The sequence below is a fragment of the Nannospalax galili genome, unplaced genomic scaffold (genome assembly GCF_000622305.1).
Source record: "Nannospalax galili isolate Female #2095 unplaced genomic scaffold, S.galili_v1.0 scaffold449, whole genome shotgun sequence".
NCBI classification, from domain to species: domain Eukaryota; kingdom Metazoa; phylum Chordata; class Mammalia; order Rodentia; family Spalacidae; genus Nannospalax; species Nannospalax galili.
Genome location: NW_008360312.1, coordinates 2,239,564 through 2,263,828, shown reverse-complemented (window position 1 = coordinate 2,263,828; position 24,265 = coordinate 2,239,564).

Sequence of the window (24,265 nt, the reverse complement as noted above, 5' to 3'; positions counted from 1 at the left end):
TTACATTTTTCTAAGTGAAGGTTAAGAATTTTGATACATTTAGTACATAAATCCCTTATCAAATAAATAACTTACAACCATAAAAAGTATTTACCTCATCTTTATTTTATTAATGTTATTTGAAGCACAAAAATATTTTGATTTTCATGAAATCTGGTTTATCTACTTTTTTCTGAAGAATTGGGTTTTGGGTATTGTACCTTAAAAAAGTATTGCTTAAGGTGTTAATATTTACTCCTGTGTTTTCTTCTAGGAGTTTTTTGTTTACCTTTTACATATAAATTAATGGTTAATTTACTGTTAATGTTTCTTTGTTCTTTTTTGTTGCTATTGTTGTTTTGAGATATGATCTCACTGTGTGACTCTAGCTGAATAAAAACCCACTATGTAAACTAAGCTGGCCTGGAATTCACAGAGACCTACATGCCTCTGCCTCTCCAGTGCTGGGATTAAAGACCTATGAGTCACCATGCACTGCTTATTATTAATGATTTGCATAGTAAGACAAGGGTCAGATTCTTTATTATTTTGTGGCTAATCTGTTACCTCATCAGCATTTGTTAATAAAAACAAAAATCTATTCTTTTGCTGACTGAATTATCTTTGCATCTTTGTTGAAAAGCAACTGACCCTAAATGTGGAGAGGTTGTTTATAGATCTCAATTCCAAATCTTTGTTCCAAATGTTCACCCTCATGAGCAGTGCTCTGCTCTCGGTATGTGTATCTTTGTACATAGTTTTAAACTCAGAATTAGGAAAGTTTTCTACTTTATGTTTTCCTTCTGATTTCAGTGGCTAATTACAAATAGCTTGCATATCTCCACAAATTTGATAATGGACTTGTCAATTTCTGCAGTAAGTCAACTAGAATTCTGATAGGCATCCTGTTCAAGCAGTAGATCAAAACTAAGAGCACTCCATGTTAGTGTTGTTTTCTTGTCTATAAAAAATATCTTTTTGTTTATGTAGAACTTGAATTTCTATAAATGACATTTTCCATTTTCCAACGTAAAATGTTCTCTTTTCTTGTTAAAATATGTTCCTAGGTATTTTATTCTTCTTTGATGTTTTGTAACTGGGATCATGACTTAGCTTGAGTTTCTGTTTTCTGCAAGTTTGCATAAGTGCTTTTATTATTTTTTGTTGCAGGTTTATATAAATGCTTTTATTATTGAAAACACAATTTTAATTAAATTTCTGTAATTTCCATTTAATATATTTTGTTGTATTTAGATTTCCGCCCCTATCTGTATATTCCCTTACTAATTCTAATACCTACCCAATTTAATGTACTCTATTATATACACACTATATATATATTTATATATATATATGTGTGTGATTAAAGAGTCAAATTTGTGCTCTTAAACGTCCTTGGAGCCTTTGCTAACTTGCCAAGAAACACATTCTTGAAAGAGATTGACTCTCCACACTCCCAGCCATAGATTATTAATAATTCCTCAGCTAAGTTTGGGTTGCTGACCTACTTCCCCATGTTTATGCTGGAATTTTTCTGGTTTGACCTAACATGGGGCTTGTGCGTGCTGTCAGCACTGCTGAGAGTTAATTTGAGTAATTGACAAGCTGTCTGGAAAGCTGTTTCCTTGTGGTGATCCACTGCCTCTGGTTCTTATAATCTTTCTGCCCCATCTTCCTCAATAATCCCCATGCCTTGGAAGGCAGGAGTTTGGTATAGGTGTCCTGTTCAAGGATAAGCACTCTGCAGCTTCTCGTTCTCTGCACATTGGTCTGTTGTAGTTCTTTGTATTAATCAATATCTGCTGCATAAGGAAGCTCTGAGAGTTAAGCAATCCAGTAATCTATAGGTATAATAATAAGTCATTAGGAGTCAGTTTAATATTGTATATAGATAGACAGATGATAGATGGTTTAGATAGAAGATAGCTAGATAGATGATAGATAGATGATGGATAGATAGATTAGATAGATAGATAGATAGATAGATGATAGACAGAGACAGACAGACAGATGATAGATAGATAGATGATAGATAGATAGATGATTGATAGATAGATGATAGATAGATAGATAGATAGATAGATAGATAGATAGATAGATAGATGATAGGTGATATTCAGGAGAAAACTAATATTGGGCTCTCCCCTATGCCCTATGACTTGAATAGCCTCATATTTCTGGGCCTGATATCAGTGTCAGGTATGGAGCCCACCCTATGAAGTAGAACTTAAATCCCATAAGAAAATGGTTGGTTACTCCCATAATATTCATGCCACAATTGCACCAGTGGATATATCTTGTCAGACCAGTTGTAATTCACAGGATTCCCAATGATGATGATTAATGATTAACTTTCTCTTTGGATAACATGCATAACAGCTTCCAGCACTATGACAGATGGCTAGTAGAGATGAGGCTTTGAAGTCAGTACCAGTTTGATTTCTCCTTGTTTGTTCTACAGCAGATATATAGCAAGAAGAAAAGAGGCTCTGAATCAAGCACCAAGACTGATTTCTCCTTGTTAGTTCTACAGCTCATGCAAGTAGTGTCTTCGGCAATAGGATCTTACTATCAAGTTCTGGTAGATAACTGTGGAGAAGGGGCAACACCAATATTGTTTCAGGGTCTATGGGATTCATTTCCAACAGCTCCAAAAGAGCATTGGAATTTTTACTTTGCTAGTCTAGGGTGTCTAGTAGGGGCAAAGTCCCCTTTTATAAGGTAACTCCTTTTAATATCTTTTTATAGTATATATGAATATATTTTCAGAAGCTTCTACAGTAGCAGATTTTCATGTGGCTTTTTCTAAAGTCCTTTCTGCTTGACACATTTATTAGTCATAAGTAAATCTTTGGAAATACAAATCACTTGGATTTTCTGTCTAGAATGTCATATCACCTATGAATAGAGATATTTTTACTTCTTCCTTTCAAATATAGATGTTTTGTTTTGCTTTCTCTTGTTTGTTTTTTCTAAAATTTGTTTTATTGTATTAATGAGGATTGCACCTTGATAAAACACAAAAAGTCAAGTGTTTACAAATAATCATCAAAAATACTCTAAAATTAAAAACAATTTTACTAAATTATATCAAACTAACAAAAAATAAATCAGTACCTCAAGTTTAACCAACTCCAATGGCCAGCGAGACAGCTCCACGATAAAGATGGAAACAAAATTAGTAAAGTGCCATACATGATCACATATGAAATATAATTCCTTACAAGGTCAAACTCATATGTAATCACAAAAATGCAAATGAAAACTACAATTGGATATTTTCATGTTTACTTAAAGGTTAATTTTTATTAATTTTATTTATGTGTATGTGTATGATCTGTGTGAGTGAATGCCACATAAATGCAGGTCGTATAGAAGCCAGAAGAGGGCATCTGATCCCCTGGAGCAGGAGTTACAGGGAGTTGTGTGCCGTCCAACCTATGTGCTGGGAATTAAATTAGGGTCCTCTGTAGGAATAGCAAGTTCCCATAAGTGCTGAGCCAACTCTCCAGCCTCAATAATCAAAATGAACATATTTTAAAAGCCATGTGACTGGAAATATTCTTTTGAAGATGTTGACCTGAGGTTCCATAGATGCTCAAAAAATACTGGTGATTGCCCCTTACCCACTATAATTTGATGGTAAGACCCTATTGCTGAACACATTACATAGATGACCTATAGATCAAACAAGAATAAATCAGAGTGGTACTGGCTTCAAAAATTAATCTCTGCTGAATAGTGAGCATAATGTTGGAAGGTGCTGTGCATGTTACCTGAAGAGAAAATTAATCATCACCTTTACCCAGATGTGATTCCTGCAAGCTACAACAACAATTGCCCTGGCAAGTTATGTCCACTAGTACATTAGTGGCATGAATATTATGGGAGTAACTAACAACTTTCTAATTAGATTTAAGGTCCACTTCATAAGGTGGAAACCAAACCTGACAATGATATCAGGTCTAAGAACATGAGGCTAGGCAGGGTACAGCCATAGGGGACAACCAAATATGATTATTCTGCTAAAAACAAAAAGTATTAAACTGACTTCTAAACAGCATACTATTATACCTATAGATTTACACATCTCTCATCTCTCGCCAGAGAAGTTTCATTATACAGAAAATAGTGATTAACACAAAGCCCTACAAGTGATCAATGTGCAGAAAATAAGAGGCCACAAGGTGCTCATCCACGAATAGGACACCTATGTCAAACACCTGCCACCCAAGGTTCAGAGATCAATGACGAAAAGGTGGCAGGAAGATTGTAAGAGCCAGAGGTGGTGGATGACGACAAGGAAACAAAGTTATGCATATGAACTCACAACAATGGTAACAGGAGAAACAATTCTCAAGTCAGTTCAAGCCAGATGAAATTCCAACATAGGTGTGGGTTAGAAATCTTAACTCAGCCTGAGAAAGTATTGTCAACTAATAGCTGCTGGGACAGGGAGAGCCAGCCCTGCTTAAGGGTAACACTCCTAGTATATTGACCAGGCTCCAATGGATGGATCACACCAAATTTGGGACATTGAGGGATACAAACTTGACTCTGTAGGACTTAATATATATGGGGGATGTATATAAGAGAGAGGATCTAAATAAGATCAAAATATATTTTATAAAATTTACAAATATTTAATTTTTTAAAATATTTTTATTATTTTTATTTTATGTGTCCGAGTGTATTGCCTGCATGTAAATGAGTGCACCTGTGTCGTGCAATGCCACTGAGGTCAGAAGAGGGCTTCAGATTCCCCTGGAACTGGAGTTAAGGACCGTTTGTAACCACCATGTGCATGCTGGGAAATGAACCCAGGTCCTCTGCAAGAGCAGTCAGAGCTCTTAACTGCTGAGCCATCTCTCCAGCCCCACAAATATTTAATTTTTTTTTAAAGTTAGTTATTCCAAAGTCTTTGAACAATAAAATTACATATACACACAACACATATATTCTCTTCAAAACAAATCCTTGGTAAACACCAGGAATTTATAAATGCACGTATCAAAGGGAGTTGGTAAGTGTTAAAAGAAAACACTGATGATTCATCCTCGACTTTTTGCAAATCTCTGGAAAATGATGTTGGATCACCAGTTCAAGAACAGGTGCATATTCCTTATAACCCTGAAACATCACAGCTACCCTGAGAAACTTGCTTCTAGTAGAGAGCAATGAAGGAAAAAATCAGAAGTATAACAAAGTAGATCCAGAAGAACAGCAATCTAAGTGTGTTTATCAACAAAATAGATTAGTGAATATGTTCTCCTCCTTGATCAATGAAATATGCATGGTAGCAAAAATGAAAATAAAATCAATATCATGCTCATCTGTGGAATGAATTTTAAGCATTATGTTAGGAGAGTTGTGTAAGTCACAAAATAATAAGTAGTGCTACTTAAGAAAATGTTCAAAAAAACAAATGACTAAATACATTATTTAAAGATATATACACATTATAAAAATATAATGTTAGATCAAAGGAATGAAAAACAGAAACTTCAAGAAAATGGATAAAGGGATCAGTGATGCTCAATTTTTAAGCTGCTGAGTAATTTTTCTTATGTAAATAATGTAAGAATTTATTTTAATAACAAATAACTTTATAACTCTCACAGCACACACTGTTTTACATATATTTTAAATTTATATATACAAATTAATAAAATAACTCTCAAGTTTAATAATCAAAATTTTATTTGACTTTAAGTTTACTAGGTAGAAAATCCTCAGCCCTGGACATCAGTGCAGAAGTGAGAACTCCAGTTGTTTTTCTCATGCTGTGGTCAGGTTAAGAAATGAGAGAACTATGTACAGAAAATAACTCCCAAAGTGCCTAAGACTTCCTCTGTCTCTTACCAACTGGTGGGACTATGTAGCCTTGAAAGTAAAAAGTTACATTGTAAGAGTAGTTGAAACAAGCAAAAGAACAAGGTAATGGTAGAGTCATTCATGGTATAGGGAATTTGGACAAAACATCTGTTAATTATTTTTCTATCTATATTTATATTCTAGTTTATTTCCTATTGATGTGATAAAAACACACACAAAACAATTTAAGGGAGCAAAAGGTTTTTTGCAGCTTACCATTACAATCCATCATTAAGGGAAGTCATGACAGGCATTTGAAGCACAAACCATGAAGAAACACTGCTTGCTGGCTCTCTTACTGGCTCATGAATAACTTTCTGATCCAGTCCAAGATTACCTCTCTAGGAATGGTGCCACTCATAGTGGCCTGGGTCATCCTATGTCAATGAAAAATCAAGACAATCCCCCACAGACTTGCCCACAGCCAATCTGATCTAAACAACTCCTTAATCCGGGATTTCCTCTCAGAAGACTGTAGAATGTGTCAAGTTGACAACGAAAGCTAACTAGGACTCTATCATCTATCTATCTATCCATCTATCCATCTATCCATCCATCTATCTATCTATCTAATCTATTCAGTCTCTCTCTCGTGTGTACGTGTGTGTGTGTCTGTGTGTGTGTGTGTGTGTGTGTGTGTGTGTGATTGCTCTAGTATATCATGGACTAGAAGAGTCAGTGGGCATTCTTTTCTTGGTCCAGATTTTGGGATAAAAGCACTCAAACTTTTTCCAAAATAAGAGGACTGTTTCTGACTCAGGCAAAGAAACTCTGAGTGCATTTGACATGAGAGGACAGTTATAAATTTTAATGCTGCAGATTGCATATTCAAGGATAATCTAGCTCTTGTAGTTCTAGAGGATTCTATGCAAGCTGTTAAGATATAAAATCAATCAATGGTCCAGCCAAGTTGTACAACCTAATAGCCACAATTGGAGAGCAAACTATCTCCACTAGTGCAGTAGTGGCACTTTTATCTAGAGGGTAATCAACAACTGTCTAATTGAATTTAAAGCCTTCTCAATGGTAGGGAACTTATGGGTAGCACTGTAAATATAGCCAAATACATGTGGCTGGAGAGGATATAAATCCCAGAGAAAATCCTATCTCTGTCATATTTCTAGACAAATGAAATTTGTTACTGTATGCTAAATATGGATACTTATATTTACAGAAATGTATACCATATAGCACTCATCAAAGAAGCTTCCTTTTGAAAAAGGCATAGGCTATTACAGAGTTCCACCACTGGTCATACACCAAGCATATATGTCAGAGGGATGCCCAGCCCTAAGTGACATCTACAGTGGAACCTCTACACCTAAAGCTTATGAAACACAGCAGAACATGACACAGAGAGAATACTAATAAATCCCTCAACTCTCAACAGCAAATCTTCCTCATACAACAGAGTGTGATGCACACAGATGGCACAAATGGCTAAGTTTCAGAGAATAAGAGACTGTAGAATCAGTTTCCCTGGATAGGACTCCTATATTAAATCTCACCCACCCACAGCTCAGGGACCATTGTGGAAGAGGCCGGGGGGCGGGGGGTGGGGATTGTTAGAGCCAGTTGGTGCATGAACATAAGGAGACAGAAACTTCAGGCCTGTGGGAACTTGCTCATGAATTTGCAACAATGGTAACAGCTTGTTTGGGGCAGCAGGCCCTAAATATAGCCCAGGAACTCTTGGCAAATGATTACTGTGGGAGGGAGAGTAGATCTTCTTTAAAGGAATGACTCTAGATCAATTGACAATCTAGGCGGACTAGATGGTCTTGCACCAAGTGACATCTGGATACAAATGTTTGACCAGATAGAATTTAACATGTATTACAGAATACCTGAAATCTGGTGGTGGGGCTATCCAGGGTGGGGAGAGGAAAGGGGTTCTAAATTTGATTAAGATGTACTATATGAAATACACAAAAACTCAATAAATTATTGGGGAAAAAGACATAATTACCTACTTATCCATCTTTCTCTTTCTTAAAAGAAAACCTAATCTGGGCCAGGCATTGTGGTGCACACCTTTAATCCCAGCACTTGGGAGGCACAGGCAAGTGGATCTTTGTGAGTTCGAGGCCAACCTGGTCTACATAGTGAGTTCCAGGACAGCTGGGGCTAAAGGAGACCCTGTCTCAACAAAGACAAAAAAGAAAAAAAAGAAAAAAAAAGAGGAAACCTAATCTGTGAAAGCTGCTGTCTAAAAATATATAATCAAATGCTTTCCTTCCTAGGGCAGAGTTTTTATGTGAAACTTTCACTAAAGTCAAATATAGTTTCAATATTTTTAAATTTTTTAAATTTTTTTAATTATTTTTATTTTATGTGTATGAGTGTATTCTCTGCATGTATATGAGTGCACCCATGTCATGCAATGCTGTGGAGGTCAGAAGAGAGCTTCAGATTCCCCTGGAATTGGAGTTAAGGATGGTTCGTAGCCGCCATATGGGTCCTCAGCAGGAGCAGTCAGGGCTCTTCACTACTGAGCCATCTATCCAGCCCCAGTTTAAATATTTTTTAATTGTTTAATCTTATTTTCTGTTTTTAGGGAGAGTTTAAATAATACTGTTATGCATCTATTTGTATGTATGTTGTGGTTTTTAGCTAATTTTTTAAAATAATATTTTATTGATTCTTTGAGAATTTTATACAATGTATTTTGATCATATTTAACTCTCTCTCCCATTTCCATCCACACCTCTCTATCTCTTCATATCCTCTATTATTTTTCTAAGGCCTATCAAGTCTTATTTGTGTTCCCCAAATGCTCTTGAACATGGGTCCATCCCCTGGAGCCTGGTAAAACTCTCAGTGTCACACCTGATGGAAGAAGAAAAGATGTTTAATATTTTTGAAACATGTCATCCATTACCACTAATTAAGTAGAAAAAGGAAAATTGAAAAACTCCTGTCACAAAACTTCTATTGCATATATGCAAACAATAGATATGACTATTTTTAAAAACATTTGCCATTTTCTCCTAAGAAAATCATTCTTACATATTATACTTAGATTCAGTGGAAATATTTTTCAGGGAATATATACAACAACCATAATAAATATATATACTGGTTTATATTTCACATTTTTTCTCTTGGAAAAAAAAAACTAAATCTGCTTTCATTGATATTATTCTATTTTCCACCTATATCCTGCCTATGAGTGTTGCCTCTGCTCTTTCCCTCCCACGGTGTGTTAAGACAGACATTAAACCTATATCTAAATAGACTCTATTCTATAGCTTTGAATAATCTCCTTTGCTTATTTAACTTTATCCAAGGGAGGTTTATAAAGCATTTAAAGTATTGATATGTAAATTTGGATCTCTTCAGAAACCAATTATCTACCAATACAATTTCACAAGTGTCAGAGTGGTGATTTTTCACCTTAGAAAGAATGTTGCTAAGATAGTGTGTTGCTAATGTTGGTTGGAGTTTTGTGTCGGGTGCCTAGACCATTTTTATGAGTAGTCAGTGTTGGAAATCCTTTTTCAAAAATAAATAATTTATTGAGAATTTCATACATGCATATAAGGTGTTTTGGTCAAATCCATGCCTACTTCCTCCCTCCAACTCCTCCCATATCTCCTCATTACTTTTTTCTGATAACTCCATGTACTCTTTCTCCTTCTTTGGTTTTTTTTTTTTTATGGGGCTTTTGGCTACTCTAACATTCCCCCCTCTGAAGAGGTAACCCTAAAATCTTTTAAGGATTAGATAAAATCTCCCAAATATTTTTGACATTTTTGGTCTTTGGAGTGAAGTATGTTGCTAAGAGGCCCAAGGACATTGTCTTAGTTTGTTCTTCATTGCTGTGACAAAACACTCTGACCAGTACCAACTTGGGGAGGAAAGAGTTTATTTGTCTTATATCTCCCAGGTCGCACGCAGTTCATGAGGGAGCCCAAGGTAGGAACTCAGGGCAGGAACCTGGAGGCAGGAGCTGGAGCACAGGCCACGGAGGAATGCTGCTTACAGGCTTGCTCCCTTGGCCCCTACTCAGCCTGCTTTCTCATGCAACACAGGCCCACCTGCCCAGGGGTGGCACCACCCACAGTGGGCTGGGCCCTCCCACATCACTCATCAAGTAGATGCCCTTCAGACATGGCCACAGGCCAGTCCAATAGAGGAAATTCCCCAATTGAGGTTCCCTCAACCCAGGTTTGTCAAGTTGACACTAAAGCTATCCAGCACAGACATTGAGTTTTAGCCAAGAAACTGGCTGCTTTTCTTTGGGGTCTTTTTACCCTAACTGCCTAGCCAATTTGAACTCCTTAAATAAAACTGATTTATATCTTGAAAAGATAAAGACTCTCCTGAAGTACATAAGATATGATTTATTTCCCATAAAATCCAGTCCTCAGTTTGGAAATCCAGGTCCACCTGTACGCCTTTGGTGAACATGATGACAGCATTTGTTATTGGCAATCAGTTAGCAAAGATAAAGAGGGCCAAAGATGAAAGGGAACATCTTGGGATACCTCTTTCCCTGATACCAAGATTTAAAGTGTGACTTGGTACATTTAGATGCATAGAAGAAATTTTATTTTTAATGACAATTACTTTCCATTTTAAAATGAGACTATTCAACTATTCTTTGTGATCAACACTCAAATTTAAAATTTGCATTTGGAAACTATTCCTTAATTCACTATATGTGTACATGTATTTATATCTATCTGATTAACTGAATTAATTTTATGTTCTTGGCACGTGCATCTTGGAAAAGTTTAAAGAAAATGTATTTTGATAAAACATGATCAGACTTAAGATAGAAAATTCTTCAGCTCAAAAGCTTGTCTCTGAGTGACACAAGTAGGTAGAGTCTGTCATTCAGACCTAAATGTGACTTACCTTAAATTGGAGATATAATCCAAAAATCACAAATTATCTCATTTCCAGATTTAAATATATCAATAAAATTTGAACAAAATAACTATAAATGTTGCTACTCCTTCAAAGAAGGAATGGGAGTCACACACTGAGGCAACCTGTTTAATTTACTGAGAAGTTGGGAGCACAAGCATGGGAGTTAAAGGCAGGAAAGCTCACCAGCTGCTTCACTTGCTAGCATACATCTCCATACACACAGGGCTGGATGGCCCATCCAATCTGCACCCCACAGGACAAGCACTGTTAGAGATTCTGTGCCAGGAGAGTGGAAGATGACCAGAATTGATCCCAGGAACATGCAATAGAAGAAACAATGACCATTTAATGTTCTGTGATGCCCTTGAGAAAGGCTTTATCTTTGTCTGAAAATAAATACACAAGAAATTCTTCTTCTGGAGGCTATAGGAAACAATCTGAGTTCATTTATTTAAATAAAATTTCTGTGGTACATTGGTATCTAGGAATCTACGTAGTGATAGTGTTTGGTAGCATGTGTGCAGTCCTAGGTTAATGTCTTAACACACACACACATACACACACAATAATAACAGTTATTATAATAAGGAAATAAATGAAAATGTATTGGAAATTTTAAAGTTAAATATTAGAGGCCTAAGAGTGATTTTGAATTTAATCTCAGTAGTTTTACTCTAATTATAATACCTTACAGTACTAAACCCTCTTATTATATTTGAGTCCAGTCAGTTCAGTTCCACAACAGTTTTTTCCAAGATGAAATTCAAATTCACTAAATTATTTTTCTTTCCTGCCCCATAAGTTTTTTTTCAATTAATTTCTTTTTATTTGATGTGTATGAGTGTTATGCCTGCATGTAAGTAAGTGCACCCCTGCCATGCAGTGCCCACAGAGGACAGAAGGTGGTCTCAGGTTCCCTGGAACTGGAGTTATGGATGGTTGCTAGCCACCGTGTGGGTGCTGGGATTTGAACCCAGGTCTTCTGCAAGCATAACCAATGCTCTTAACTGCTGAGCCATCTCTCCAGCCCCCCCATATGTTTTTGATAATTTAAATGAGACTATTAAAATTAAATAAGTCTGTCGACAATTTTGAAGACCAGTCAATGTTTTTCTTTAATCATTTTATACAAGCAAAATTATTTACTAGCTCCATACACTTGCTGTACTCTTTCTCCTGAGGCAATTAAATAATTTTAATTATATTATTAGAAATTTCTTTTTATCTTTTGAAACAAGGTCTTTCTGCATGGCTGGTGCAGGCTACTTCCCAACTTATTTCGTGATCTAAGATGTGCCTTCACCTGAACTTAGTCAGTTTTCATTCCTCAGAGTTTTCTCAAATATTATTTCTTTTAATTGTGTGTATGTATGTATGTATGTATGTATGTATGTATGTATGCATGTATGTATTTGTATATGGTTATGGCAATGTGTGTATGCAGATACACTCACCTGTGAATGCTAGTGGAAAAATCAGAATACTTCAGATTTCTTCCTCCGACACCCTCCACCTTACTTTTTGAGACAGGGTCTCTCTCTCTCTGAACCTGGAGCTTATAGTTTCTACTAGATGGACTTCACCAGCAGGCTCTCCAAGGATTGATCTGTCTCTGTTCCCACTGTGCTGATTAGGATCATAGGCAAGTACCATGGTTTCCAGCTTTTATATGAGTTCTGGAGATGCAAACTCGGATCCCCATGCTTTCAAAGTAAACACTTTACCAATCAAGCCATCTACCTGGCCCTCCTTTTATTTTTCAGAAGCAGTGTCTGCTTCAAATGAAAGATCCAGATTCTGTAAGCCATACCTGTTCTCCACTTCCACTTACAAACCAGCACACTGTTGCTTCAACACACCCCTTCATGTAATCTTGCCATTAACTGCATTTACAACTACACAGAAATCTATTTCCTCAACCTCTCTTTCCCTAAAGCCATGAATTGTTGCTGTTATTAATGGTGCTGTTCCTTCTAAATTTTTTCTCTTAAATGTATGATCTCCCTTCCCAAGCCTTGCAGTTATATATTTTCCAAATATTTTCCTACAGTTTAATATGGATCAGCATTTTTAAGCTGTATTATGCCCTTTCTGTTGCCCATATTTTAGGGCTTTTTTTTTCCCCCTCACAGAACCATCCCAGTTTTAGTTCCAAGATTAGTATTTGTCATGGGAGGCTCAACTATTCTACACTGAACTCAATTTTAGCAGCTTGGGACCATAGAAGCACGTTTCTATTTCTTAAAAAATTTGGTAGGAAAAACTTCCTTTAGAAGTTCACTCAGGCTAACAGAATTTCACCAGTTGCCTTGGCCTTGTACTTGATAGAATTATTATGTATGACACTGTGACTTTTCACAGACCATTGGCCATTACCACTGACAGAGTCCTATCCAACCCCAGGGGCTAGAAAATATAAAAGAGCAAATGAAATAATTGGTGAGCACACTGTTTCTGACAGTATGATAGTCTCAATTCCTCAATAAATTTAATGTTATATAATGCCATCTCTTGCCTCTCAGCAATATTCTTTTTAAGCTGTAATATGTTTTTACACCTGCAGAGCTGATGTTGCAGTTGGTAGTTGTCAACTGGAGCTTGCTTGTGTACAAAGTCAAAAGGCCTCTCTAGAATTGAATGTGTGGCTTTAGTTTCATAAGTACTCAACTTTACTCCATTCAAATTACATTAGGGAAATCAGTGTAGAATCTGGGGCTAGTTGTCTTGTGTTCAGTGCAATTGAAGGAAATAATTTGAAAGGAATTTCCATAAGAATTTAAATACTGTATAGTTTAATATTATGCAGCCCTCAAGCCTAAAATCTATTTTATGTGTATAAATCTTAAGAGAAAGGATCAAAGTATAGTCTGCATGCACACTGAAGATGCATTATAATAAAACCCATGAATAAAATTCAAAGACAATTTCTGTTTTGAAAGTCAAAAACACTTGGGTTTAGTAGCATTCTGTGAATCAATAAATGATAGGATACTAAAGTGTTGACTTAGCTTAAGGACATAGTGCAAAAACAGTGTGAAAAATAAAAAATATAATCTTAGATATTAATATATTTCAATTTGCTGCTTTTTTCTGACAATCAAGAAATCCATAAACAATTTAAATATGCACACAGTTTCAGAGTACTTAAATTTTAAGATTTATGATATTGAAAATGCAATTAAGCTATCAATAAATTAATTAGCAAATGTCTCAAGCCAGCTGTGTGCCTGGAGTTTTCAACTAGTCATAGTATGTACATCAAAGAGACTACATTCAAGGTACTTTAGTGCTTAAAAAGAAAAAGAGGGCTGAGGACATGTTTCAGCACTTGCAGAGGACCCAGGCTTAATTCCCAGCACCCACATGGTGACTAACTCCAGTTCCAGAGGAATCTGATGACCTCTTCTGACCTCTGTGAACACTGCATGACATGGGAGCATTTACATATATTCAGGCAATATACTCATACACATAAACTTAAAAAAATAAAAAGAAGATAAAATTGATTTCTGGGCAGTTTTAGTCTAAAATAGGTGCTTACAATACTACATTGGTCCATGAGAAGATACAGAAAAGATTTAATACTGAGAGCTTGAGTTATGCTATCTGGTTTATTAAAATGATACTAATTTGCTAATGTACTTTACTATTCTGTAGTTAACTGTGTAAGATCTTTTTTTGATCTAGACTGCATATTAATTACCAGTATAAACCTAAAAAATTAAAATGACACTAAAAGATATACTATTTTAAATATTTTCTGCTATTGATTAATTATGCTAGCAATGTAAACACAAGGAGCACTCATCCCTGGTGAAGGAAATTATACCATATTATGTAAAAATTAAAGTAAGTCTGCAAAGTACATTGCTTATAATCCCTGACTGCATATGTTGTGCTACTGCTTATAATCCCACTATAGTGGGAGTTCAGAACTGTACTAGGATTCCTCGGGGAAAAAATAAGCAATTTTACACATAAATTCACCATAGGAAAAATATTCAGAAGAAAAATATTTCTAGAACTTAGTTGTAAATGCCTGTTTTAAAAATGCAGCATGAGAGAGAATAAAGCTCTTTGGCCACAGTTAATTTATGAAGCAGAAAAGCAAATGGGAGTCCCTCCCGGGCTCATTACTAGCTTTGCTTTTGGCACTGAATAGGAGATCCAAGTGTAGAACTTCCCAATAGATTCAGAGTGAGACAATTCAACCTTAGAAGGCTTGGGGCAAGGGAGGAGGCTAGTGCTGGAGTACAGGAACTGTGCTGGAGAAGAGGAACTGTGCTCACACTGGACTACCTTCTGGGTGCTAAGTGCTGGGCCAGGAGTTCTGCCAGTTATTGGTACTGATGGGAAACACCTTCAGCCATTTCTTCTTGGGGTTTCATATCTAATAAGTGCCAAGGCTCATTAAAGATTCGTTACTAGCTCGTTTCATGGTGCTCTATATTTATATTAATGACAATGTAAATAATGCACTAGATTTGGAGAAATTGAGCTATTTCTCTATGTTTTCTTCCCTAGCTAGAATTTCCTTGCAGACAGAAGTTTCTTGAAGCAAAGGCATAGGAAGTAAATAAATGTGGTCCTAGGAAGTTGTCGTTGATGAGAATTTAATGGAAAAGCCAGAAAATCAAAGGGAAAGCTGTGTTGTTCCATCATTCACCAGGCTGCACCACTGGTATTTGATCTGTAGAACACTGTGAAAATGCTTGTCAGAACTTACAACCCAGGGAACAATAAGGAAGAATATTTTTCCATTAGTTTGTTTGACCTATTGATCAAAAATAGCCCCATCGGTACTGATACACCACTCTCAGTACCCATATTATCCCTTTAAGAGTTCCAGCTTGAGGGGCTGCAGAAGGGCTGTTTTGACCAATAGGCAGAGATTCTTAACTGTCCCGAGAACTTCAGCTGTACTCAGTCCCTATTGCAGACATGGCCTGCACAGATTAGTTCTGTGTCCTTTGGGTCTGGTTGCTTTACATAATTCTGTATCTTATTTCTGTAGCTTGACTCAAGCCAAAGTCTTGGCTCAAACTTTTAACACTACAGCTTGGCTCTGTGTCTGCATCTTTACCAACAGCTCTCAACTAAGTTTGTTATATACCTCTCCATAGACTGCATCTTGGTTAGCCTACTGCCTGTTCCTCCTGAGAGGCCCTTTGGAACTCCTTGAACTCTGCTACAACATCTTTCACATTTTTCAGTCATTATGTAACCTACAGTGATTAACAGCAAGTGTTGCGGGTTCTCCTCAGGCCAGCTGTGAAGACCCTAACCTGGATCATGTCCCCTGCCAATTAGGGGGGACAAGAGGTACAGAGTCACGACACACAGACCCCGGGAGTCGGGTAGAAGCAAGCACTAGGCAAGGTGCTGCAGGCTCCTTTAATGCAGGAGGGGGCAGGCCTTATATTTCCCTTTTCTTGGCCCCCAAGTCCCTTTAGTCAGCATATCCTTTTCTGATTAGTGCACGCCACGCAGTCTATCAGCAGTCACTGGGCACACAAGCAGGGTACAGAGGCTTGGGCTCCTTTTGGTGGGCTATTTGCAGACCAAGAAGTGAAGTGAATTCTCGCTGAATCCCAGGGCTCTGGGTCCATGCCATCTTTGGAGACCTCCTGCTACATTTCCACCCTTTTTCTTTAAAAATGACTGTCCAGCAAGAGCCTGTAGGCAGCTCCGCCTCAGGATGACCCCAGGATCATGGGCTGTGTCTGTCTTAGGTTGTCCTATTCGGGCATGAACCTTACCCTTCATTGGAGCATGGGCGTACATGTCCATGTCCTGGCTTAGGTTGATTCAGTCCAACAGGATCTTACCCATCATTGACTACCAGCCCTCCAAGGGGTATTGTCCTGGGGGATCATTTGAGGTGAGGAATTGTCTGTAGGGGGCCTCATACATTTGTGCATGCCAAGTCTGTCGGGCTGCATAGGGCGGGTTGAAATCATCTTCGTGTATTGCTCTGAGGGCCTGATACACTGAGTGATCGAATTTTTTTGACTGCGGGAATGAAGATCAAGGCATTTAAGAAGTAGAAAGAGAAGAATAATTATGCCTGTCAGGAGTAGGTAAGTGATGATCCAAGATGGGTCAAACAGTGCTTTTATATTAGACCAGATTTTCTCTAAGCATGTAACCCAAGGAGGCACTGTCAGCATAATCTTGGACTGTCAGGTTGAACAGTCCACTGTGTGAGGATGCATTGTTGGTAGTGAAGCATAGAGTTATTTAGCCAGGAGCCATTGAGTGATTACCAGGAAGTAACTGGGTCCATGGTGGGGAGGCCGAACATAGAATTAGTTGAATAGAGGGTGGGGTAGGCTGGGGAATGAAGCAATAAGGGCAAGAGTATGGGGGGGGACCAAGGCCCAGAGATCATGATCCATGGCAGGGGCAGGGAATTGCAAACCAATTATCCAGATAGCTGCGAGGTCTCTGGGTCCTGGGGGTCCTGTTGGTTGGTTGCTGGTCTCACATCTCTCGCTGGAACCCACACTGGCTTTGTTTCTGTTGGAGGAAACACACAAGCATAGCCTGCCCTCTTGTTAACAAGGGGGAGGGCAGTTGCCATTGACATGTTATGGGGTCCTTCCATCTCACTAGTGGCAGGGGTGTAGGCCTAGGTATGGTAGCCCAGTGTTTGTAAGCCGGGCTCAACCCATTTTCATTGAAGGACAGGAAATTAATGCTGAATAGAACTTCAATTAGAGCCAGGGTCTGCCTTAATGGCGTGTGAGGCCTTTTCACCAGTTTGAGCGGTGGCAAAAAGAAAGAAGGAATATGTGTCAACAATGACAAGGACATACTTAAGATTACCAAAGGAGTTATAATGGGTGACATCCATTTGCCAGAGGGCATTGGGTACGAGACCATGTGGGTTAACTCCATATCGATTGAGGGGGCCTAAGAGAGCAAGGGGTGCTTAATGGCGTGTGAGGCCTTTTCACCAGTTTGAGCGGTGGCAAAAAGAAAGAAGGAATATGTGTCAACAATGACAAGGACATACTTAAGATTACCAAAGGAGTTATAATGGGTGACATCCATTTGCCAGAGGGCATTGGGTACGAGACCATGTGGGTTAACTCCATATCGATTGAGGGGGCCTAAGAGAGCAAGGGGTGCACATGTAATGCAAGATCTGCTCAGATGTTTGCATTGAGAGATGGGTAGGTCAGGTCGAAGGCAGGGCAGACTGTGAGGAGAATGGTGAAATTGTTGGTGTAAGGCTCTGGCTTGTTCTAGTAGAGAAATCTCTACAGACATAATAAGTTTATCTACTTTGTTATTTCCCTTTGCCAAGATCCCGGGGAGCTTGGTGTGTGATCTTATGTGGGAGATGTGCCAGGGCCATTGTTATCTAAGATAATCTGGAGAGCTCTCATCGTTCTAGTGATGGGATCCTCATGGCCTTTTACTAGAGCAAAGGGAAGACATCTGAGGGCCTGAACCGCATACTGGCTGTCGGAGAATATATTGAGCGGCTCAGTCTGGCAGACTTGAAAGATTTTTAACAAGGCCAGGAGCTCCCCCAACTGAATAGAGCCGGGGTTGGCTTGTACATAACAGGTGTCATCCTTTCCCGTGTGCTGAATGACAATGCCATAATGGAACTTATTGGCATCTGAGAAGGCTAGCATGACTAAAGGTAGGGGGTTTTTGCAGGGGGAAGTGTGTGGCTGAGTGGTGATTTCCAAACAGGCCAGGCTGCTAACTTGAAAGCAATATCATACTTAGAGCTAAGCTAATTAGGTCCAAGGTAGCCAGGTGGATCCACACCAGGGGGTCTTGCTGCCATAGCACCCCCAAGATACCATTTTTAGTCCAGAGGATCAAGGCCAATAATGTCAGAGTGATGCAGACCAGAGTTTATGATCTATCTTATTAAGAAGATCCTTAGCTGACTGGGTGAGAGGGATCCTTGAAGTTGGTGAATTATGGCCTTCCAGCAGGGAGAACAAGGCCCAGAATTCCAAGTCAGGGACTGGTATAAATTGTTTGAGCCAGGTTATAGTCCCACAGAGTTCTTGGCGCTCAGTCAAGGTATATACAGTTTTTTGAAAGATGGAAGGGTTAAGCGGTTTAATTACAGTATCTATGTGGTAGCCAAGGAATGTGAAAGGTTGGATATATTGTAACCTGTCTCATGCAATGTGGAGACCTAAGAAGATCCTTAGCTGACTGGGTGAGAGGGATCCTTGAAGTTGGTGAATTATGGCCTTCCAGCAGAGAGAACAAGGCCTGGAATTCCAAGTCAGGGACTGGTACAAATTGTTTGAGCCAGTTTATAGTCCCACAGAGTTCTTGGAGCTCCGTCAAAGTATATACAGTTTTTTGCAAGATGGGAGGGTTAAGTTGTTTAATTTGTGTGCTAGCAGTATGTTGTCCATATAGTGGATGACAATTAGGTCCTTGGGGATGTTGGTTAAGGCCTTATTAACATACACTTGACAGATTGTGGGGCTATTTTTCATAGCCTGTGGTAGTACCTTCCATTGGTATCTCTTGGCTGTTCTTTGAAAGTTGGGCTCCCATACTGTGAAGGCAAAGTGAGGTCTATCTTGTTTTGCTAGTGGGATTTGGAAGAAACAATCTTGGATATCAAGTACTGTGATATGATGGGATGGGAGGATAGCTATAGGGTGTGGTAAGCCGACTTGTAGCAAGCCCACCCATCTTTTCCATCTTGGCATTGACTGCTCTAAGATCTTGGAGGAGTCTGTATTTCCTCGATTTCTTTTTAATAACAAATATTGGGGTATTATGTTTACTGAGAGAGGACTTGATGTGGCCAAGCCTCAATTGCTCAGCTACCAAATTTTTGAGGGCAGATAATTTAAGTTATATTATAGGGCACTGGTCCACCCAAATGGCATCATTAGAGAGCCAGGTGATGGGGATCAGCTCAGGGGCCAAGACTGGAGTTGATCCAGGGCAGGCAGTGGCCTTTAGGACTGTGGGTGTTGGGCAAGGTGTTGTCCTTTCCCTGATAGTCCCAAGTTATCCTGGAGCATGATATCATCATAAAAGGCATGGTCATCAGTGGTAAGGACTGCGCCCATATCCTCTAGGATGTCTCAGCCCCATAAGTTACAGGGAACATCCGCTACTATGGGGGTAACTGTGCCCTGGTTGCCATCCAAGTTCTTCCAATATACTGGACATGTGACCAGCTTGGTATCTTGTGTTCCGCCAACTCCTTTTATTGGCGGGCCTGGACGGTATTTCCAATGAGGGAATTTAAGGGATTCAGTTTCTGATATAATGGTGACATCAGCCCCTGTGTCTACTAGGTCCTTTATGCAAATTCCATCTAGGAACAGGGTCATTAGTGGGGAGTGGTTGAGGACTGGGAGAGTCCATAATATCTGTTTCCTTTCCCCTCTTGTGGGTGAGGCTGAGGGGTGCCCCGGGTGGAGTTTAAAGGAGCCTAGTCTGGTTGAGGCTGTGACCTATGGTCTTTAGCCCAATGGAACCCTTTTTTGCACTTGGGGCAGCGAGTCTTGGGGTGGGCAGTGGCTATGAAAGTGGCCAAGCCCCCCACAGTTCCAGCAGCCTTCTCGTGCGCCAAAGTGGGCAGGTTTTCCTTGTGACAAAAGAGCCTCCAAGGAGGCGATCAAAGCCTCAATAGGGCCTGCCCTGGGATCTAAGTCTCTAGTAGTGAGTACCCATTTGTGAATGTTATCATTGCGGACAGCATTATGAGTAGGGGTGTTTAGTCCCTCCCAAGTTAATTGTTTGATAAGCACCTCTCGGGTGGGTCCAGACTCCACCCTCTGCTCTACTGCCTCAGTGAGCAACATTTAAGGGCCTTAAAGGCCAAGTCAGAAACTTGTTGAAAATAGGCATGGAGGCCAATAGTAGACTGGGAGATGGGGTCAGTATATTGTCCACGTCCCATGAGCATGCCCAGAGTAATGTTGAGGCCATATTGGAGATTTAGGCTTGCCTGGTTTTCAGCCTGATCATCATAGGCTGTGTGCCAGTTTAGAAAGACTGAGGGTTCTAAGACTGCCTTTAGTAAGCTATACCAATCATAGTGGGTTTGTAAATGTAAGGACCACTGGCGAAGAACCTGTTCAAAATATGGGGAGTCAGGGCCCAATTGCTCAGCTGCCTTGTGGATAAGAACAAGGTCAGCAAATGGGGTGGGCAGTCATGGACGCTGTGCCGCATCAGGGCCAATGTTAACCGGAAATGTGGACAAAGGTGGGTGAGGCTTTAAGGAGGGCAGTCTAGGAGGGAGGGCTGTGTTAGCAGGGGAAGAGGAGGTATGGTTACTGGGGGGGGGGGATAGAGAAACTCCTTCCATGGGTAATGGGGCAGGGGAATTTCTGGGCATGGTAGCTCTAGGAGAGTATCCTGAGATATAGGCAAAGGAGCTCCTTCCTTATTGGAATTGGGCACAGAGGCTGTGTCCACCTCCAGGTCCAGGAGGTCAGGCATTGAGGTAATAGCCAGATCTACACTAGATTGCTCCCTACAGTGTTTTTTGTGGGCCGAGATGACTTCCTCAGGAGAGGAGGATTTAAGGCTAGCAATGATGGCTAGGAGGATTGGTACGAACGATGTGGGGGGAGTTATCCCTGACCCGACCTCCCTTTTTCAGGCCAGGAAGAGGACCCACATCCACATGTCAGGGTCGCACATGTATTCAGGGGAGACCCTCGGAGCCAAATTAGTGGTTTCATCCCAAAATGTTCGATATCTTTTGGTTTCACTTTCAACCTTCTAGTTTTAAGGAGCACCTTGAGTGCTGCTACTTGTGGTTCCCTGCAATGTGGTGGTAAATTGCCCACTGTGGGAGGGTCTTGCAAAGGGGAATTCTCCACAAAAGTAGAAGATGAGGGTGACTACCAAGAGGGCACAAAGGAAGCAAAGAAGCACTGTGAGCCACTCGGATGTAAACCGCCCTGACATGTAAAGGTGTATTGGATCCAAATGTCTTGTGCTCAGTGAGGGACTTCTGGAGGCCACGACACCTCCAGCCATATGCTCACACGGTGTCTCTGGGACAGGCAACAGGGTGACCCAAAGCCTGGGCTCTGAGTTTGGGGTAGATCAGCCCTTATGTGAACTCACCGGGATGAGCTGAGAGGGGGAAGGTGCTGATGTGGACTTCAGGACCATGTGGTGGAGTGTGCTACCCTGATCTAACAAACTAGTCCAACAATAAAGACGGCAGACAGGGTGGAGGGGACAGAGGAGGGGGCTACTTGCTTACCCTTGAGCAGCCGAAGAAACAGACAAATCCAGGGGCCTACTTATCAAATGAACCGAGGTTCTGGGTGTCACCAACACCGTGGGCAGGAGTCCCTGTTCAGGCACCAGGTGTTGTGGGTTCTCCTCAGGCCAGCTGTGAAGACCCTAACCTGGATCGGGTCCCCTGCTGATTGGGGGGGGACAGAGGCATGGGCTCCTTTTAGTGGGCTATTTGTGGACCAAGAAGTGAAGTGAATTTTCACTGAATCCCAGGGGTCTGGGTCCGTGCCATCTTTGGAGGCCTCCTGCTACAAGCAAGTACTGTTCTTGCAGAGAACTTTAGTTCAGTTCTTAGCAGTCATGTCAAGTGGCTCAAAACTGACTGTAACTCTAGCTCCAGTGGTATCCCACAACTCTGGCCCCTGTGGGCACCTGCACTCTTGTGCACATACCACCACACAGATACACACACACATGCACATAATTTAAAATAATAAAAATAAATCTTGAAAAACTTCCATAAAAAATAAATAATAAACAAATAAATCATAAGACTTCAAAGTTGAGTTCACAAGCTTTTGAAGCAGATTGTCTTTCCACAAGAGGAGACTACCATGTGTGCACTATGCCAGAAACATAGTCGTGTACATTTGTATCTTTCCACAACGTCAGAACTTATTGAGTAACAGTGAATTCACAGGCTTAACCCTTTGTAATTTGCCAAGTAGTCCTCATTTCCCTGAATAACTTTCTATTGGCAAATACAAGTTTTTTATTCCAATTTAACTACCAATATTGAGTCTTAAGTTGTACATTATACATCACACCAAAAATGTATCTATGTATAAAAGTAGGTCACAGAATGATTTCAAAAGGCTAAGAATTTGTAGCAGAGCTCAAGCAATTCAAAAAGGCCTCTTGGGAGGCAGAAACAGTAGGTTAATAGAGATGCAAAGTCTGTAGAGGTGGACATAACAAACCTTACTTGAGAGCTGTTTGTGAGATGCAGCCAGTGTCAAACATATGAGCCAAGCCTCTGGATTGAGTCAAAGTACAGAGTAAGGTATAAGACTACGTAAAACAGTTGGATCCAGAAGATAAAAAAACAATCTAAGTAGGCCATACCAACAGTAAGGACTGAGCTGAGCTGAAGCTCTTGGGACAACTGGCAATCACTGCTTGTTGGTTCCTTCATATACACACAGGGTCCAATTACACTTTGGTGGCACTCAAGCCATCCCAGTGTTAAGCATTGAGGTGTGGGTTTGGGACCCTTCCTCAGTCTCGTCTGTTCAATATTTCTCAAGCCTGATTTTCTTGATATGGTTTTCATACATTCATGTACTTATATAGTCTCAACTTACTTACATAAATTTATAGAGCAGTGCCCTCTTAAATTTTGAAATAAGGCTCAGTCCATGCCATAGTAGTACTAGACAGGTGGTGGCATTTATGTGCAGAAGGTGCAACATCATTCAGCCTCTGCACTTGTATTAAAAGTAGAGTCAAATGCTGGTTGTAAAATGGAGTCTCTCTGGGCAAGGCACGGTAAGTATGAAAGCCACTATTTTACATAGGATGGAGTTATTCAGAGCATAGAAAAATCTGATCTTAACAGACATAGTGATATTATACTTATGTGAGGACGTGAGACATCTGTAAAGGATAGGTCAGAACAACAAGGACATAGTAGGACATGCAGCCAAGAGGATTTGCAGTAATGCCAACAGATAATCCCCATTTACTGGTTTGTATTAAAATCGTCACCAGATCTAAAGGACTAGGAATAGAAAAGGAAGACTAGCAAATGGGCAGACTTTACAAGGCTACTTCCTGAATACAGCTTAATGACTTTGTCAGCAGTTCACTAGAATTTCATTCACATGGTAGATAGTGCTTAGTCCGGGCAAATGGGCAGACTTTACAAGGCTACTTCCTGAATACAGCTTAATGACTTTGTCAGCAGTTCACTAGAATTTCATTCACATAGTAGATAGTGCTTAGTCCGGCACTGGTGAAAACACGTTATTCTTAAATATTCAGTATGTGCAATTTTTATCTCCAAAAAGTAACCTTCAAATAAAGTTCACATGTGCAAAGAAGAATATCCTTTCTAAATGTAGTTGCTAAATAAATCATTCTGAATAAGTTCCTTGTCTGGTTAATTGAAAAGAGAAGTGTTCATTCTGTGAGAGACCTGGGATACATTTCTCTTCCCTGCTGTGACAGAAAAAAGGACAAACTAATTTTCAGAAGCTACACACCTGACTGGTAGGTTGGTCACCTTGCTATTGTATAACCATGGACAAGTGTCTTGTGACTG